We start from the raw sequence: 15,027 nt of genomic DNA, 5'->3' as shown, positions 1-15,027 counted from the left end.
GCGGAGTTATTACAGTCAATGGAAACACAGAGCGCTCTCTCCGAACAGAGGAGCACACTGCGTCCCTCGCAGTAGAAGCGCAAAACAGCCTCTCAAGGCAATCTACCAGTTCGGCGTTTCAAAGCCCAGACACCTTCAAGCGCGCTCGGGGCAATCAGCAAATAGACCGCCTGGCGCGATCTGAGCTCGCGTAGCAATACGACGACCACCTCAATCCCAGCCCAATAACATTGTTCGTGCCGCGCGTACATAATTACGCATTAAAAATACCATGGGCACAGACGGGGAGGGGGAGGCACAACAACGACACGCCCCAAAACGCGGCCTAAACCGCACCAGGGGCTTCCCGTTTGGTTATTTTTCTTTTTCTTTCAGGACTTCAATCTCTGGAAACACTCTCCGGTAGGTCTATTGCCGAACACATGATACAACAACCAAGGAGGCCGACAACTACGGAATTCCTAGGTGGATTACAGATTTCATATAATTCCTCAGCTCGCCCTTGGAAGGGACATAGTCCTACTCTTTTGCTCATTACACTATCTGTATCACTTTCCTTTAATGCAATTTTTTAATATACAATGCATGACATTATGACTATTATCACATTTTTGTTATGTGTATACATATCTATGTGTTCATTAATGATGCCTAGCAACCATACACTCTGGTAGGGCCAATGCACCAGGGGCTTACATACCCACAATATGGTGTGAAAAGTCCGAACACTTTCACAAGTGCGGCACCCCAAACTTATAGCATTATATGCATCAGCTTCGAATCATGTCTTTGGTCAAATGTTGGGTTTGCCCGGCTCCTATGTTTTGGTACCTTACGTTCCGCTCTATCGGCTAAGGTAGCGCTAGGAGAACTACTGCAATTGTGCCCCGGTTCTGCCGGGCCGAGCACCTCAGTAGAGAAAGCTAAAACTGACTGTCATGATAAGGCGAGAGACTGGTCGTTATTCGGCGAGGTTTTTTGAGTCCCTAAAGACTTATGCCGCTTAGGGCGAGGGTCCGGCTCCGTTCGGCTTACAAGCGTGTATCGCGCCCCGAATTCGGCCTTCCGAATACCAGGGGCTTCGCCAAAATTTAAAATTATAGAATTCTATGGCTAAGTGAGAGTGATAAAGCATTATTAGTCCGGTTGCCTTGTTCGTTGTGCTGAGCACCTCCCTCGAAGGACCCAAACATTGGAACAAGAGTGCTCAGGTTTATCCTGAACACCCCAGCACTCGTGGTATGGGGGCAGAAGCCGAGGACTAGCCATCTCTCAAATTGGATAAACAGCCAAACAGAAGGTAATATTTTAAATTCACACAAGCGTTGCATAGCGCATATGAAACAAGTTTTCATCTCACGGGATAAAAAACGAGCAAGTCTCATTCAAATAAGACGGGCGCCCGACAGAACACCCTTGTAGTACATCTCGGGGTGGCGGTGCTCCTTACCCTCCGGAGGCCCCTCCTTGATCAGCTTCATGGTGTCTAGCTTGACCCACTGCCTTTTTACACGGGCGAAGGCCCAGCGTGCACCTTCAATGCAGACGGATCGCTTGACGACCTCCAGCCATGGGCAAGCATCCACAAGCCGCCTCACCAGGCCAAACAAGCTGTTCGGAAGGGCATCGCCAGGCCACAACCGGACTATGAAGCCCTTCATGGCCTGATCAGCCGCCTTATGTAGCTCGGCCATCTGCTTCAGCTGGTCACTCATCGACACTGGATGTTCGGCCTCAAGCATACTGAGACCAAAACAGCTTCTCCGTCGAGCTTCCATCCTCGGCCTGGTAAAATTGTGCGGCATCGGACACACTACGGGGCAAATCTGCGAATGCTCCTGAAGAGCTCCGGATTCAGGTAAGTAACCGGTAAATTACTTTTACATGCTTGCTTTGCATATAGAAAGGCTTACCTGCCGCTATCTTATTCATCATGTCGATCTCCTGAAGGGCCTTCTGGGCCTCGGCCTTGGCACTCTTCGCGCTCTCACGGGCCGCGGCAAGCTCAGACTCTCGTGTCTTCAAGTCAAGCTCCAATGCCTCGTGTTCGTCACGAGAGCCTGGAGCTCTTGCTGCACCTCGCCCACCCGAGCCTCGTGCCTCTCTCGCTCGGTGCGCTCCTGGGCCGCCTTCTCTTTGGCCTGGGACATCGCTTGCTTCAGGGTCGCCACCTCGGTCATGGCCCCTGGCAAACATACAATGATCCTGTCATTTAGCAATCGCGTCCTTTTTCTCATCTATAGACGGGGTATTACTTACCCTTGTTCTCCTCGATCTGCCTCTTAGCAAGGCCGAGCTCTTTTTGGGACCCCTCGAGGGCCTCCTTCAGTACGACGACCTCCGCAGTTAGTGCGGCGGACGCCAGCAGCGAAGCCTGCATATGCATATTGACATACTTATATTAGACTTCTGCGATGTTATTTGATCCTCTGTTCGGCTTTTCTTTGTGAACACCGAACAAAGCATCAGGGGCTACTGTCTATGCGGTAATATTTCTACTACATTTTAAAACACTTACCTCGAAGCCTGTTAGAAGGCTAGTACATGCTTCAGTCAATCCGCTCTTGGCGGACTGAACCTTCTGGATCACCGCACTCATGATAGTGTGGTGCTCCTCCTCGATGGAAGCGCTGCGAAGCGCTTCCAACATAGTTTCCGACGCCTCTGGATGGAGAGAGGTCACCGGCACAGGCGTCTCACCCTCCTTAGAAGGGGACTTCCTACCCGAGCTCGGAGCCGTTGGAGGGTCCGGCGCGGTGTTCGGCTGAGGGCCGAACTCGGAGCTCTTAGGGACCCCGTCCCCTCGGCTCCTGGAGTCTGGAAGGTCACCTTGCGGCACCTCCGGGACTGTCCCCCCTCGATCCGGTGCCTCTTGAGATAGCACCTCAGTGTCGTCGGCTGGATGAGGGGAGGTGGCCGTCGGGACTGGATCGCTATCCATGTCCGACGCACCTAGGGAGCCGTCTGAAGATACCTCGATATTGGCTCGGGGCGGCCTGCACAATTGAGTTCGGCGTTAGATAAAGCAATGCGACAAAGGAATCCTATGGGTTACTTTGGTATCCGAATACTTACGATCTCCCTTGGGGCTTGGCCCTGGGCAACCACTCGTCTTCACTTTCGTTGGCGGCGGTGGAGTTGTCCGGAAGGAGCGTCCTTCCCTTCTTGGACCCTCCGGCCTCCCCAGTTGGGACGGCCTTCCTTTTCTTGTCTCCCCCAGTCGGTGGGGGAGCCTCTTCTTCCTCTTCCTCGTCTTCGGGGGAAGAGTGCGCCGCAGACTCGTCGGACGGTGAGTCCGACGACGCCTGGTGTCGGGAACTCTTTCGAGGCCCCTTGGCCTTCTGGGTCTTCTCCGGCACCTTATAAGGGGCCGGAGTCAGCATCTTCGTCAGCAGAGCGTCTGCGGGGCCTTCGGGCAAGGGAGCTGGACAGTCAAACTGTCCGGCCATCTTCTGCCAGCCCTGTCAAAATTATGGGAGTTTAGATCCCGCATAGAATCAATCTATATAGAAAACAAGTATCCTGTGAAAGGCAAAACAACTTACCGCACTGGCGTGGCGCTTCACGCTGAATCCGCGATCCTCAGTAATGGGGGGAGGGACCGCGGCGCCCTTGAACAGCACCCTCCAGGCATCTTCATGAGTCATGTCGAAGAGCCTGCTCAGAGTTCGGTGCTGCGCCGGATTGAACTCCCACAAGGTAAACTCCTATTGTTGGCACGGGAGTATCCGGCGAACGAGCATAACCTGGACTATGTTGACAAGCTTGAGCTTCTTGTACACCATGTTCTGAATACATGACTGGAGTCCGGTCAGCTCTTTTGAATTACCCCAGGACAAGCCCTTCTCTTTCTAGGAGGTGAGCCGCATGGGGATGCCAGATCGGAACTCGGGGGCCGCTACCCATGCGGGGTCGCGCGGCTCGGTGATATAGAACCACCCCGATTGCCACCCCTTTATGGTGTCCACGAAGGTGCCCTCGAGCCATGTGATGTTGGGCATCTTGCCCACCATGGCACCTCCGCACTCCGCCTGGCGGCCGCTCACTACCTTCAGCTTGACATTGAAGGTCTTCAGCCATAAGCCGAAGTGGGGCTTGATGCGGAGGAAGGCCTCGCACACGACGATGAACACCGAGATGTTGAGGATGAAGTTCGGAGCCAAATCGTGGAAATCCAGGCCGTAATAAAACATGAGTCCTCGGACGAAGGGATGGAGAGGGAATCCCAGTCCGCGGAGGAAATGGGTGAGGAATACCACCCTCTCATGGGGCTCTGGGGTGGGGATGAGCTGTCCCTCATCTGGGAGCCGGTGCGCGATATCGTCGTGCAGGTATCCGGCTCTCCTCAGTTTCTTGACGTCTCCCTCCGTGACAGAGGAGACCATCCACTTGCCTCCCGCTCCAGACATGATTGGAGAAGGTTGAGATGGAAGTTAAGACTTGGGCGCTAGAGCTCGAGTGTGCGGGAGCGTATGAGCAGAGGAGGAAGAAGGCATGGATAGAAAGGGGAATCCTTATCCCTTTATATGGGCGAACAAAATTAAATGTCCCCACTTGCCTAGTAAAACTCGCTTATCCCCCAAGCGCCACAATTGATGGCGCGGTTGGGTTACCCACGCCTGTATTGATGAGAATCCCGTAATAAGGGGACACGATCACTGCTTTGATAAGACGTGTCAAGAAACCGCCTCGCATTATGTGGGGCAGGTTAAGAGAAACGGTTCGAATAATCACCGGGCCATGACATGACGTCATACTGTCAAAATAAACTAGCAAATTAGATCTGAGGAAAAATTATTCTCTCTGCGGTGGAATGTGGAACTTATTTTTCAGGGTCGGACACTATCCTCGTATTCAACTTCTTCTATAATGTATTCGGAGAAGGAACCCGCCTTGCAATGCCGAAGACAACTGCGCGCCAGACTCGTCGTCATTGAAGCCTGGTTCAGGGGCTACTGAGGTAGTCCTGGATTAGGGGGTCTCCGGACAGCCGGACTGTTAGACTATGAAGATACAAGATTGAAGACTTCGTCTCGTGTCCGGATGGAACTCTACTTGGCGTGGAAGGCAAGCTAGGCAATACGTATATGTATATCTCCTCCTTTGTAACTGACCTTGTGTAACCCTAACCCTCTCCGGTGTCTATATAAACCGGAGGGCTTTAGTCCGTAGGACAACAATCACAACATACAATCATACCGTAGGCTAGCTTCTAGGGTTTAGCCTCTCTGATCTCGTGGTAGATCTACTCTTGTAACACCCATATCTTCAATATTAATCAAGCAGGACGTAGGGTTTTACCTCCATCAAGAGGGCCCGAACCTGGGTTAAACTTCGTGTCCCTTGCCTCCTGTTACCATCCGGCCTAGACGCACAGTTCGGGACCCCCCTAAGATCCGCCGGTTTTGACACCGACACCATCCTAAGAGAATTGAGCAAGATTCTCAGAGAAATAATATAGATGCACCTAGTCCTTCTAAAAGGAAGAAAAAGAAAAATGATAGGACTTTGCATGCTTCTAGTGAACCTATTGCTCAACCACCTGAGAATCCAAATGATATTTCTATTTCTGATGCTGAAACACAATCTGGTAATGAACCTGAAACTAGTGATAATGTTAATGATAATGTTCATGATGATGCTCAACCTAGTAATGATAATGATATAGAAATTGAACCTGCTATTGATCTTGATAACCCACAATCAAAGAATCAATGTTATGATAAGAAAGACTTTGTTGCTAGGAAACATGCTAAATAAAGAGAACCATGGGTTCAAAAACCCATGCCTTTTCCTCCCAAACCATCCAAGAAAAAGGATGATGAGGATTTTGAGCGCTTTGCTGAAATGATTAGACCTATATTTTTGCGTATGCGATTAACTGATATGCTTAAAATGAATCCTTATGCTAAGTATATGAAAGAAATTGTTACAAATAAGAGAATGATACCGGAAGCTGAAATTTCCACCATGCTTGCTAATTATACTTTTAAGGGTGGAATACCAAAGAAACTTGGAGATCCAGGAGTACCCACTATACCATGCTCCATTAAAAGAAATTATGTTAAAACTGCTTTATGTGATCTTGGAGCCGGTGTTAGTGTTATGCCTCTCTCTTTATATCATAGACTTGATTTGAATAAGTCGACACCTACTGAAATATCTTTGCAAATGGTTGATAAATCAACTGCTATACCTGTCGGTATTTGTGAGGATGTGCCTGTTGTAGTTGCAAACGTTACTATTTTAACGGACTTTGTTATTCTTGATATTCCCGAGGACGATAGTATGTCTATTATTCTTGGAAGACCCTTTTTGTATACTGCAGGGGCTATTATTGATTGCACTAAAGGCAATGTCACTTTTCATGTTAATGGTAATGAGCATACGGTACACTTTCCGTGGAAACAACCTCAAGTTCATAGTATCAACTCTATTGGAAAAATTCCATCAATTATATTTGGAGGTTTTGAATTTCCTCTTCCTACTGTCAAGAAGAAATATGATATTCTTATTATTGGGGATGTGCATATCCCTGTTGAGGTAACATAGTGTTATTCGAAATTTCTCCGGTCCCATGTTATTCGGAATGAGTTCGTTAACAAGACTTGATCAACCTTGTTAGTGGATTCCTTTTGATGATCATGAAATGGATGAATTTAGAAAACACAACTCTCTGTACCCTCCTTTTACTTTCTGTTATTTATATTAAATAAAATTAAAATAAATATTTTCCATCTGTTATCTGAATTATCCGTGCAATATAAAAATAACTCAAAAATAAAAGTTCTCCAAATGCCCTGAAATTTAAATATGATTTTTTCCCGAACATTTGAGAATATTTGGCACCAAGAACACAGCAGGGGGGCATCCACCTGGCCATGAGGGTGGAGGGCGCGCCCTACCCCCTGGGTGCGCCCCCTGTCTCGTGGGCCCATGGTGGCTCTCCTCCACTTATTCCTGCACCCACACACACCTTCTTCCTCCCACAAACATGAATATCCAGCTCAAACCCAAGTCCAAGCTCATTTTGCTGCCATTTTCGATCTCCTTGCTCAAAGCACCTCTCACAAAACTGCTTGGGGAGATTGTTCCTTGGTAAGTGACTCCTCCATTGGTCCAATTAGTTTTTGTTCTAGTGCTTTATTCATTGCAAATTTGTGCTGCCTAGGTGACCATGTTCTTGAGCTTGCATGTCAAATCTATATGGTCAAAAGTAGTTCTAATGCATGATATAGGCTCTAGGCACTTGTAGGAGTTGTTGCTATCAATTTTGTTGAGCCTGACTCACTTTTATTTGAAGTTACTAAAAATTTCAGAATTTTTCAGAGAATAATGTAGAGATTTTTGAGGGGCTCATCGAGCCGAAGCTCGAAGGAAAAGCAAAATGAAGAAGCAAAGAAGCCCAAATATAATCTACCTCGCACCACGGAGGTTAGGCCGTGTGAATGGCCCTCCGATGATTTCTTGAGAGCAGCCGGGATTTATGATGATTTTTATGAATTGGCTGAGAATGCAGGCCTCACCGCCTTCCTCCACGACCAACGCGACCAGTATCTCTTACTCACCAATATCTTTGTGCAAAACTTTCATTTCCATTCTAGGAGCTCACCACCTACGGTGCAGTTTTATTTATATGATGAGCATAAGGAGATGTCACTTTATGATTTTTGTCGGGTTTGTTTGGTCTCTTTCGAGGGCATGACAGAGGAACCACATCGCGGCGATGTGGATGGGTTTATTGATATCATCATTGTAGGGGAAACGAGGAAGGTTTCCGATGCACGAATCACTAGCATACATTTTCCTGTTTTACGCTACATTGCAATATTTGCTAGTCATTGCTTAATTGGTCGTGGAAACTGTGGAAACCTTAGTGTTCCTGATATTATTATTTTGTTCCACGGTTTATGCAGTGATAACTCTATTAGTATGGGCGGTATTATTGCTAAACGGTTAAGTCTGAACTGTACAAAGGGCCCCATCTTTGGAGGCATCTATGCTTCATGCCTAGCTGCACATTTTAACATACCTATTAGGCATTATGAGAAGGAAGAAAAATTGTTGCCTCGTGTTTATTTAGATTATAAGAGTATGGTGGCATACGATTTTATTGTTAAGAATAGGGAATGGGAGCTTAAATACAAATTGTTCTTTCATAAACATCATCCTGAGACTATTACCCTGCCTCCTCCTTCCTTGTTTGATTTATCTTCAGGCCAATACCTTGTTCCGTTAGAGGCTATTCAAGCCTACCGGAACCCTACATCAGCCACAGAGCCAGAGTTGGAACCACAAGTTGATCATCCACGACAGTCTAATTACCATTGGGATCCGAAGATGATTGCCAACCAGTGGCAATCAGAGTCTTCTTCATCGCAGTACGATCCCAACTATTACTATGGATATCCGCCAGGCCAGCCGTGGACATAGACCAACTTAGGCCAAAAGCCTAATCTTGGGGGAGTACGTATTTCTCACCGACATTACATTCATGTTCACACACTCATTGCTAGATGTCGGTGCTTATACTTTTTCATTGTATCATCCATGCTAGTTTATTTTCCTTTTTATGCTTTCTTTTTGTGTGTTTAATAAAACTTAGGAAAAACCAAAAAAAATTAGTTGTAGCTTTTAATTAGTTTACTTTCCATGCTTGTAGTAGTAATTAAAAAGAAAACCCAAAAAGATTTCTTGTTCTTCTTTTGCTTGTTGGGAGCTTTCCCGTGTAAATAGTTTTATTTCTTTTCTTTTCTTTGGGGGTCGATAGGAGAAGACCATAATTAAATTGTTGAAGTGGCTCTTATATGCATTATTGTTGATCTGACAAAGAGCCCATATTGCCTTGTATTCTCCTGTTTACTGAATGCTTGCAGATTCCAGCTTAGTCTAATGCACGTGCACTCTTAATATTATTCACATCATTCAGTCATTCAAGTGAAAGGCAATTATGACGATATATGATGGACTGTCTGAGATGAGAAAAGCCGGTATGAACTCGACCTCTCTTGTTTTTGTAAATATGATTAGTTCATCGTTCCTGATTTAACCTATTATGAATAAACATGTTTGCAATGACAACTAGAGATCATAGTTTCTTGTGCCATGCTTGATTAGATAAGAGCTTATAATGGTTTACCTTGCGTGCCAACATGCTATTAAAATGGTTGTGATGTGGTATGATGGGGTGGTATCCTCCTATGAATGATTTAAGTGACTTGACTTGGCGCATGTTCACGCATGTAGTTGAAACAAAATCAACATAGCCTTCACGATATATATTTTCATGGTGGATTATATCCTACTCATGCTTGCATTTACTGTTGATTAATTTTAATGCATGTTCATGACTGTTGTCGCTCTCTAGCTGGTCGCTTCCCAGTCTTTTGCTAGCCTTCACCTGTACTAAGCGGGAATACTGCTTGTGCATCCAACTCCATAAACCCCAAAGTTGTTCCATATGAGTCCACCATACCTACCTATATACGGTATCTACCTGCCGTTCCAAGTAAATTTGTATGTGCCAAACTCTAAACCTTCAAATAAATATCCTGTTTTGTATGCTCTAATAGCTCATGTATCAACTAGGGCTGAACGTATCTTCCATGTTAGGCGGGTTATTCTCAAGAGGAGTGGACTCCGCTCCTCACACATGAGAAAATGGCTGGTCACCGGGATGCCCAGTCCCATGCTTTATGCAAACTAAATCAAAACAATTGCAAACAAAACCCCCCTGGGACTCTTGTTAGTTGGAGGCACTCATTGTTTCGAGCAAGCCATGGATTGATGCTTGTTGGTGGAGGGGGAGTATAAACTTTACCATTCTGTTTGGGAACCGCCTATAATGTGTGTAGCATGGAAGATATCGCCATCTCTTGGTTGTTATGTTGACAATGAAAGTATACCGCTCAAAATATTATTCTCCTCTATTTCAAAACCGAGCTCTGGTACCTCTACAAATCCCTGCTTCCCTCTGCGAAGGGCCTATCTATTTACTTTTATGTTGAGTTATCATCCTCTTATTAAAAAGCACCAGTTGGAGAGCACCGCTGTCATTTGCATTCATTAATGTTAGTTTACATTGAGTATGACTTGACTGGATCTCTTTTACCATGAATTACAATGTCTAGTCAGTCCTTGATCTTTAAAGGTGCTTTGCATTTATGTTTTGCGGTCTCAGAAAGGGCTAGCGAGATACCATCTTGTTATATCATATTATGATTGTTTTGAGAAAGTGTTGTCATTCGAGATTTATTATTATTGCCCGCTAGTTGATTATGCCATTGATATGAGTAAACATGAGACCTATGCGTTATTGTGAATATGGTTAGTTCATAATCTTTGCTGAAAACTTGAATGCTGGCTTTACATATTTACAACAACAAGAGCAAATAGAGTTTGTAAAAGTTTTTCTTTATCACTTTCAGTTTGTCAACTGAATTGCTTGAGGACAAGCAAAGGTTTAAGCTTGGGGGAGTTGATACGTCTCCGTCGTATCTACTTTTCCTAACACTTTTGCCCTTGTTTTGGACTCTAACTTGCATGATTTGAATGGAACTAACCCGGACTAATGTTGTTTTCAGCAGAATTGCCATGGTGTTATTTTTGTGCAGAAACAAAAGTTCTCGAAATGACCTGAAACTTCACGGAACATCTTTTCGGAAATAATAAAAATCCTTGCAAAAGATGAAGACCAAGGGGCCCACACCCTAGCCACGAGGGTGGGGGAGCGCGCCTGCCCCCCTAGGGTGCGCCCCTACCTCGTGGGCCCCCTGGAGCTCCTCCGACCTCGACTCCAACTTTATATATTTGCTTTTGGGGAGAAAAAAATAATGAAGAAGGATTCATCGCGTTTTACAATACAGAGCCGCCGCCAAGCCCTAAAACTTCTTGGGAGGGCTGATCTGGAGTCCGTTCGAGGCTCCGGAGAGGGGAATCCGTTGCCATCGTCATCATCAACCTTCCTCCATCACCAATTTCATGATGCTCAACGCCGTGCGCCAGTAATTCCATCATAGGCTTGCTGGACGGTGATGGGTTGGATAATATTTATCATGTAATCGAGTTAGTTTTGATAGGGTTTGATCCCTAGTATCCACTATGTTCCGAGATTGATGTTGCTATGACTTTGCTATGCTTAATGCTTGTCACTAGGGCCCGAGTGCCATGATTTCAGATCTGAACCTATTATGTTTTCATCAATATATGAGAGTTCTTGATACTATCTTGCAAGTCTATAGTCACCTATTATGTGTTATGATCCGTTAACCCCGAAGTGATAATAATCGGGATACTTACCGGTGATGACCGTAGTTTGAGGAGTTCATGTATTCACTATGTGTTAATGCTTTGGTCCGGTACTCTATTAAAAGGAGACCTTAATATCCCTTAGTTTCTGCTAGGACCCCGCTGCCACGGGAGGGTAGGACAAAATATGTCATGCAAGTTCTTTTCCATAAGCATGTATGACTATATTCGGAATACGTGCCTACATTACATTGATGAATTGGAGCTAGTTCTGTGTCACCCTAGGTTATGACTGTTACATGATGAACCACATCCGGCAGAATTCTCCATCACTAATCCATTGCCTACGAGCTTTCCATATATTGTTCTTCGCTTATTTACTTTTCCGTTGCTATTGCTATCATCACTACAGAATACCAAAAACATTACTTTTGCTATCATTACCTTTTGCTACCATTACCACTACTATCATATTACTTTGCTACTAAACACTTTGCTGCAGATATTAAGTTTCCATGTGTGGTTGAATTGACAACTCAGCTGCTAATACTTGAGAATATTCTTTGGCTCCCCTTGTGTCGAATCAATAAATTTGGGTTGAATACTCTACCCTCGAAAACTGTTGCGATCCCCTATACTTGTGGGTTATCACTGGAGGACAGCCAAGGTATGCAGTGACCTGCGCGTGAATTGAGGAAGGATGAATGTTTCGTGTTGACTAAAGTGTCATAATTTTTATTAGGGGCCACGACCGAGGTGGCGGCCCTCAAGAAGGCATTAGCCGAGGCCGAGGACAAAGCATCCAAGGAGCACGCCGCGCACGAGAAACACGAGGCCCGGGTCAACAAGGTCCAGCAAGAGCTCCAAGACACCGTCAAGAAGTATGAGTCCTTGGAGCGTGATTCTCAGACGCGAGTGTCCGAACTTGCGAAGGCCCGCCAGAGTGCACAAGAGGCTTGAGCCGAGGCCCAGAGCGCCCTTTAGGAAATCCAGGCGGCCAAGAAGATCGCGGAGGGTAAGGCTTTCATTATGCAAAGCAAGTCTGTGAAGGAAACATTCCTTTTACTTACCCGAATTTCAAGCTCTCCAGGGACGTTTATGGATTTTCCGCATAGCGTATCAGATGCTGCTGAGTTCTATTGAGCCGAAGAAGGGATTTCTATGGAGAAGCTGTTCTGGTCTCAATATCTTGGACCAGAACATCTGGTGCCCTTCAGCGACCAGCTGAAACAGCTGGTCGAGCTGCACAAGGCGGCTGAGCTAGCCATGGACCTGGTAGTCCGACTATGGCCTGCCGCGCCGATACCCAGCAGCTACTTCGGACTTGTGAAGCGGCTTGTTAGTGCCTGCCTATGCCTTGAGGTCATAAAGCGACCGGTCTGTATTGAAGGTGCCCGAATGGCCTTTTCCCGTGTCAAGATGCACTGGGCGAAGATGGATGCCAAGAAGCTGATGACTGAGGGGCCGCCTGAGGGCAATGAGCTCCGCCGTCCCGAGTTATATTTTGATGGTGTCCTGGAGGGATCCCGCCTTGTGGCGGAGCAATGTGCGAAGGATGTTATATTCCCATGAAAATACTTGTATTATCCTGTCCTGTAACATGAATCAACGATGTTGTGTAATATAATGCTTGTTATGTTTTAATTTTTTCCTCCTGTGCGGCCGTGTTGTATGAAATCTGAGGGTTGGCTAGTCGTCGGCTTCTGCCCCCACGTAGGTAGTACGGGGGTGTTCGGGATGGAATCTAAACAATCTTGATCCAATTATATGGTCCTTGAAGGAGTTGTTTAGTGCAACGAACCAGGCAACCAGACTATGCGGCTTGAACGCCCTCACTTAGCCATATGAGTTTTATAATAAAAACATGGGCGCAACCCCTAGTATCCGAACTAGAGTGCTATAAGCGTCTGATAGGGAAGTACCGATCCTTCGCGTAATGCGGAAGAAATCTCCAACGATTTTGTGATGCCTCGAGACCGATGCGCCAGGTGTCTTCCAGTTATTCGTCGTTGTTGCCATGTCATTCACTTGCGTGTTGCATCATGTCATGTCATCATGTGCATTGCATAATCATGTTTTCAAAACCTGCATCCGTCCGGGTTTCCCTCAGTTCTTTCCGTTGTCCGTTCTGAGCCCAGACACACTTGCACGCGCCCGCGGCATGTCCGAAATAGTATTTTATAAGTGGCTGGAAAATGTTCTCGGTTTGGGTTGAAAGTTTGCGTGTGGTCTTATTATAGTGTAGATAGACCGCCTGTCAAGTTTCATCGCATTCAGAGTTCGTTTGATAGCCCAACCATTAACTATAGCGACAATATAGTCGGTCAAAACGTTGGACGTTTCTCGGTCTCCGGAAAAAGTCGCCGGGTCTCTCTCTTCTCTTCTCTCAGCCCAAGGCTTCCTGCACGGCCCACTACCTAACCGCCAGGCCCTACCTAACCTCCCTCGTTAGCCCGCGGCCATCCTCGTGTGCGTCCGAAAGTTGTCCCGAACCCGACCCGGGCAGTCATCACCCTTGGGTCCGGATCATCCCCAAACATCTACAAAACGTCTCTGTTTTGTTAATTGGACTTCCTAACATATTTTTCTCGACCGTTCGATTTTGATTGGAGGCTCCAGATAGCCCCTAACCTATTTCACCTGATGTATATATTTGGTCCAACCCTAAAAATTAGGAGGTCTGTCCCATCCACCCTCCTGCCCGCCGCCGCCTACCTACCCTCTCCCTCTCGGGATCCATCCTCTCCTGGTTTTCAGCGCTAGCCAACCAAAAACCAATCCCTCCCGATCCACCCATTGCACCAACCAGAGAATTCCCTGCTCGATCCCCAGGGGATCACGAGCAGCTCATCCCCGCCGTCGCCCAACCACAGCAAAGTACAGGAGCAACAGGAGGTCGTCCCTAGTGCCATGGCCATCGTTCCGTCGCGGTCTCAGGACCCGCCATGGAGGACCCCGTCGCCCGCCAAGTACCTCACCGGAGTACCCAACCAGGCCATGACTTCGACGCCTCTGCCTCCCTTGCAGCCTGAGCAAGTCCGGCCTCGCGCAGCTTTTTCGTCCCTGACCGTGGCCGCGCCACCGTTCGTCGCTAGGCCAGACTCCCTCGCCCTTTCTCCTGCTCTCCTTCCCTTTCTTCCCCATCTCTCTCCTGTGATTCACCCTCTCTCTCTATCTTGTTTGAAATAGAGAACTCCCGCAAGGTTCGTCGCCAACGGATGCCATGGCCGCCTGAGTTCTTCCATGTCGCCTCGCCGACCCGAACTGGCCCAGATCCGCGTCTCCGACCACCAAGCCAGCGCCGAGCCCCGCTCCCCTCCGTCCTCCACCTTCCCTCCATCAGGCCGCTCGTGGCTGAGCCCCTTGCCGCTGCGTGCTTTGCTTTCCTGGTTCGAGCAGCAGCAGCGAGCGCCGCCGCGCGTTGACTTGCGCCTGGACTGCGACCAACGCGTCCAGGGCCCAGTGAGCCTCCTCAGTGTGGCAGCGACCGGCCCAGCCGCATGCCTCATCCAGCCCAGCACCAACCGGGCCAAGCCCGATGTGAGAAGCCCCCTCCAGCCCCTGTGCATTGTTGGGCCAACCAGATTCAGCCTGTTGCGTATTTTTTCCTGCTGCTGCATTTAGCTATTTTCTAGAAAACTGCTGTTTTACAGATTAGTCCCTCTAGTTCATGCATTTCATAACTCGCCAAACGTGCATCGGATTAAAATAAGCCATATATGAAATGTGCTTAGTTTTTCATCTAGTTTCATAATATGTCATTTTCTTCCATGTTTAAAT

This window comes from Triticum dicoccoides, chromosome 2A (assembly GCF_002162155.2).
Source record: "Triticum dicoccoides isolate Atlit2015 ecotype Zavitan chromosome 2A, WEW_v2.0, whole genome shotgun sequence".
NCBI classification, from domain to species: Eukaryota; Viridiplantae; Streptophyta; class Magnoliopsida; order Poales; family Poaceae; genus Triticum; species Triticum dicoccoides.
Note: the sequence above shows the minus strand (reverse complement) of the source record.